Source organism: Mandrillus leucophaeus, unplaced genomic scaffold (genome assembly GCF_000951045.1).
Source record: "Mandrillus leucophaeus isolate KB7577 unplaced genomic scaffold, Mleu.le_1.0 Scaffold505, whole genome shotgun sequence".
In the NCBI taxonomy this organism is placed as follows: Eukaryota; Metazoa; Chordata; class Mammalia; order Primates; family Cercopithecidae; genus Mandrillus; species Mandrillus leucophaeus.
The window spans coordinates 445316-451712 of NW_012105421.1; positions in this window are offsets into that span (position 1 = coordinate 445316).

The following is a 6397-nucleotide window of genomic DNA, read 5'->3' on the forward strand; positions in this document are numbered from 1 at the left end:
ATTAAGCTTAAATCTGACTTCATCTGGTTTCTATTTATATCCTTCTCTGCAGCTTCTTACATATTTGTCAGGTCTTCTCTTGTCTAGGTAGGTAGCCTCTTGACTTGAAAATGTTTCTTCATATGATATTCTTTCACTATCCTGGTCTCTCTTCTAATGCATTCCTAAAAATACAGTATTTTACATAAAATTAAAAATAGCATGTGGCCTGCCTAATGCAAAGTAAGGCAAAGAATAAATCACCTTTCTTCCAAACATGATTTTTTTTGTAATGACACAACCCAGGGTGCAATAATGGCAGCACATTCAACTACTTACCCTCACTGAACAAAAATCTTAGTTTCCACACATGCTTTTTCTAAGCCATGTCTCTTCTATATTCTGTCTTTGTTGGAGCTGATATTTTTTTTATCCAATGATAAAACTTTAATGTTTAATCCTGAGAAACTTCATTTTGCTGCTCTGCCACATCATTCTAGCACACCAATTTAGCTTGGAACCTGATTCATTTAGTTAAGTCACTAGAAAAAAAAGTTGAAATGTACAGGGAAAGGATAGATTCCCTAAGCCACATTACTAGAAACTTTCTCCAAGCCAAGTTTATCTGTTACGTAGCAATCTGGGATATACTTTATCAAACAGTTTCCAAGAAATGTAGCTGTACTAACACCAAGTGCATATCTCTTCACAAGTTTAAAGAAAGGTTCTATTACTTTAATAAATACAGATACATATCTCTATCCTTCCCCTGATCTACCAGCCTAACAATTCTGTCAAGAAAAAGAACATGAAGCTAATTCAGCATCACTTGTTTTTGGAGAAACCAGGCTGAGTCTTCGTGATCTCTGCTAAGTAATGTAACACATTTCTTCATTTCTTAAGAAATTGACTTCCAAATTTAGCTGAAATCACATTAGAATTCATTATATGACTTTTTCTTCATAAATCTAAATGAACTGCAAAGTTTAACATTTCAATATAATCATGATAAAATTAAATCTTAGTTCATTTTAGAAAGTTAACTTGAAATTGCCTAAAGAATGAATAAAGAGTGCATTTTTCAATGAAAAATGTTTCTAGCTTGCAGTAATGCAGTTTTTTCAGTCATATAAATAGAAGCTACCAAATATGCTTTTGAAAAGAGATGATTCATTTCAGAATCGAATTACTGACTTAGAACTTCAGTGTTGTCTTCTTTACAGACATTTAGCGTACTTTATCCTAATCTTACCTCTAATACTTCATTTATACTTTTTCCTTTGATTCATTCCCTCAGCTCCTTCTACAACTTTGTTTAAAATATCTCCTGCCCCCTCCCTTTAAAATGCACAGTCTATCATTTCCTATCCCCTTCCTTTATTTCCTTTATGACACTTATCCCTTGGCATTATTGATATTCATATATTTTCCATCTCACTTGCTAGAATGTAAACTACACAAGAATAGGAAGTTTATCTGTTGCTTTAACAGCTACATACCCAGGTTTAGAACAGTACCCAGCACATAGTGACTTCTCAGCAAATACTTGCTGGATGAGTGAATGAAGGAATGGAGAGAAGTTCCAATGATACTATTAAGTAAACATTTCACAACCAGAATACTAAGAGAAGAATGTAGGCAAGAGGTGGTAACTGAAAACAACAAATCACAGTTGAGATAAAACTCACCTATACATGCTACAAACTTAATTAAACATAACATTGTGTAATTAAAATTGCATCTAATATTTTAGATACATGTTTACTCTTTTAGAATTATAACCCACAACTATAAAATAATATAATAGTTCAACAACTCTAAATATCACATAAATTTCCTAATAAAATGCAGCCAAAATGTCACTACGTTTGTAAAAAAAACTGTTTATTTTCTCATTCAATATATAATTTCCTTCTTTAATTCAAATATTCAAATAACCTGATGGAAGAAGCATAGTCTCTGCTGCCCATTCTCACTATCTATTTACCCATTTCCCCCTTATTCCCACTCTCATCACCCCATCTTCACTATGCTGGAATTCACTCCCTTCTATACATCTTTTTTGTCTATGCTATGAATAATTATCTTTTAAAATCAGAAAAAGAAAGCAATTATTTAAATGAGTAGTTATTTAAATAAATGTCTGATTTTTGTTTGGTTTCAGTTTACAACAGTTTTCTTTGTTTATATTGTTATCACTATGTTTAGTATTGATTAGAAACAAATAGTGCCTTGAACAGCAGATATTTGACTGCCATTCTGCTACTGAAAAGGCCTCCAAGTGTCCAATGGTTCATTTAAAATAGACAAAAATGTGGTTCTATTAAATATTTCCATAAAACTGTGTATAAAAAATTGGGCTGTCTTCAATGAAATGTGTGAAAATATATAGAATCTACTTTAATGCAGTGGTTAAATTGAACCAACCAGCCAAACTGACTTCTAAATAAGCAGCTGATGGAGATAGATAGATAGATAGATAGATAGATAGATAGATAGATAGATAGATAGATACATAGATAGATAGATAAATAGATAGATAATGTAGATATATAAATATATAATTTATTAATCAAATGATTCTAGTGTTAAGTAAACAGCTAGTACATTGTAATGTAAAAGCACATTACAGTTTACAAAATACTCTACATAGCTTCAATTCCAATATGAGTTACTCTGTCACTAAATGCCACTTTCGGAATCCAAATTTATTCACAGTGTCCCCAACCTTTGCATTATCAAGGCAGTTCTTACAACGCTGAGCCCTCAAAAAGCCTCATCTGCCACAAATAAATCAGCTCTTCAAGACAACAGAGCAATATGACTAACCCACAGCTGGTATCATACTGAATGAAGAAAAACTGAAAGCCTTTCCTCTGAGATCTAGAACAAGACAAGTATGCCCACTCTTACCACTGGTACTGAACATAGAACTGGAAGTCCTAAGTAGGGAAATCATACAGGAAGAAAAAATGAAGGACATTAAAATTGTAAAAGAAGAATTCAAGTTATTCTTGTTTGCAGATGATATGATTTATATTTGGAAAAACCTAAAGACTCCACAAGAAAACTATTAGAACTGATAAATTCAGTAAATTTGCAGGATACAAAATCAACATACAAATAGCAGTAGCATTTCTATATGTCAACAGTGAACAATCTACAAAAGAAATCATGAAAGTAATCCCATTAACAATAGCTACAAATAAAAATGAAACTCTTCGGAAGAAACTTAATCAAAGAAATAAAGATTCCACAATGAAAACTGTAAAACATTGATGCAAGAAATTGGAGAAAACACAAAAAAGTAAAGATATTCCATCTTCATGAATTGGAAGACTGAATATTGTTAAAATGTCCATGCTACCCAACGCAATCTACAGAGTCAATGTAATTATTGTCAAAATACCAATGACATTCTTCACAGAAATAGAAAAAAAAAATTCCAAAATTTATATGGAACTGCAAAAGACTGAGGATAGCCAAAGTTATCCTGAGCAGAAAGAACAAAACTGGAGGAATCACATTATCTGATAAAATGGTTTTGGTCTGTGTCCCCACTCACATCTCATCTTAAATTGTAATCGTCATAATGGCCACATGTCGAGGGAGAGACCTGGTGGGAGATGATTGGATTATAGGGGCGGTTATCTTGATGCTGTTTTCATGATAGTAAATTCTCATGAGATCTGATGGTTTTATAAGTGTCTGACAGTTCCTCCTTCACATGCTCTCTCTTGCCTGCCACCATGTAAGATGTGCCTGCTTCCCCTTCTGCCATGATTGTAAGTTTCCTGAGGCATCCCCAGCCATGCAGAACTCTGAGTCAATTAAACCTCTTTTCTTTATAAATTACCCACTCTCAGGCAGTTCTTTATACCTGTCTGAGAAAGGACTAATACACCTGACTTCAAATTATACTACAGAGCTAGAGTAACCAAAACTGCATAGTACTGGCATAAAAACAAACACATAGACCAATGGAACAGAATAGGGAACCCAGAAATAAATCCATACATCTACAGGGAACTCACTTTTGACAAAGGTGCCAAGAGCATACATTACGAAAAGGACAGTCTCTTCAATAAATGGTGCTGAGAAAACTGGAGATCCATATGCAAATGAATAACACTAGACCCCATCTCATCATTTACAAAAATCAAATCACAATGAACTGAAGAGGTAAATCTGAGACCTCAAACTATGAAACTAATAAAAGAAATAATGAGGAAATTCTCAGGGACATTGGTTTGGGCAAAGATTTATTGAATAACACCCCACGAGCAAAGGCAAACAAAGCAAAAATGGATAAATTAGATCACACCAAGTTAAAAACCTTATGCACAGCAAAAGAAACAATCCACAAAGTTAAGAGACAATTCACAGAATGGAAGAAAGTATTTACAAACTATCCATCTGAAAGGGAGTAATAACAAGAATATATAAGGAGCTCAAACAACCGTACAGGAAAAAATCTAATCTAAAAATCTGATAATCTGATTAAAATAGGCAAAAGATATGAATAGACATTTATCAAAAAAAGACATACGAATGGCAAACAGGTATATGAAAATATTCTCAACATCATTGATCAGAGAAATACAAATCAAAACTAAAATGTGATATCATCTCACCCTTGTTAAAGTGCCTTTTATCCAAAGGACAGGCAATAATGAATGCCTATTGTTTGGATAAAAGGGTGTGGAGAAAAGGCAATGCTCACACACTGTTGGTAGAGATGTAAATCAATACAGGCACTATGTAGAACAGTATAGAGGTTCCTCAGAAAACTAACAATAGAACTATAGTATGACACAGCAATCTCACTTCTAGGTATATACCCAAAAGAAAGGAAATCAGTATATTGAAGCTATATGTGAACTTCTGTGTTTATTACAGCACTATTCACAATAGTGATTTGGTAGCAACCTAAGTGTCCATAAGCAAAGTAGTGGATACAGAAAATATGGTATATATACCCAATGGAGTACTACTATTCAACCATGGAAAAGAATAGGATCCTGTCATTTGCAATAACATGAATGGAACTGGAGGTCATCATGTTAAGTGAAATAAGCCAGGCACAGAAAGACAAACTTGGCATGTTCTCACTTATTTGTGGAAACTAAAAATTAAAATGATTAAACTCATGGAATAGAGAGTAGACAGTTGGTTACCGGAGACTGGGAAGGGCAGCAGAGGTGTGGGGGACAGTGAGGATAGTTAGTGGGTACAAAGATATAGCTAGACAGAATGAACAAGGTCTAGTATTTGATAACACAACAGAGTGACTACAATCAACAATAACTTATTGTATATTTTAAAATAACTAAAAGAATATAATTGGAATGTTTGCAACTTTAAGATAAATGCTTGAGGTCATGTATATCCCATTTACCCTAATGTGATTATTATGCACTGTATACCTGTATCAAAATATTTAGTATACTCCATAAATATATATACCTGCAATGCACCCACAATTTGTTTTAGAAAAGACAACAGAGCACTCACGTTCTTTGGTCACTTGCATTTCATGGAAAAGGGAGATGAAGGGAAGTCTATGTCCTGTGGAAAAACTGTTATAAGGTCCAGGTAATGAAGGTGATCAACTGACTGCAATGAGATAAAAATCAACCACTGCTCCACTTCTAGTTCCTTCTCTGCCCATTTTGACTGGGAACTTCAAGAAGATATTGGCTAGTACTTGCATTTTTGACAATTCAAGGACACAGTTGTTCATGAATCCCACTTTAAAAAATACTGTGATAAAATGGCATTGAAGAGTGATTAACTGCATTATAACCAGAGAAGATAGAGGGATGTGAATATACAAATGCCTTCACCCACAAATTTTTTATATAAAGTCATAATTCTTTTAAAAACACAGTAAGGAATCAAGTTCACATTTTCCATGCTGCAGACAGGATTAAACATGTAGGACAGTTTATAGCTATTTATTGCCTCCTGAACATCAACTTGATTAATGTTAGTATATTAACCCAGGTAAGCAAGTTTTAAAGCAAGGAAAAAAATGGCTTTGCTATTGGCTATTTTAGTCAACCACAGCAGAAAAGAGAGGGAAAAATTATTAGTATTGTGAAGAGCTGAGGAAAAACATATTTGCCCATCGATAAACCCTTTTTCAAGGTTTGTTTTTTTTTTTTTTTTTATCTTAAAACAGCATTATTGATCAGGCTGTACTAACTTTGCCTTTTGGCAACTTATTTAAAGAAAGACATTTCAGAGTTTAGGGGGCGGAGCAAGATGGCCGAATAGGAACAGCTCCAGTCTCCAACTCCCAGCGCCAGCGACACAGAAGACCGGTGATTTCTGCATTTTCAACTGAGGTACTGGGTTCATCTCACTGGGGAGTGCCGGACGATCGGTGCTGGTCAGCTGCTGCAGCCCGACCAGC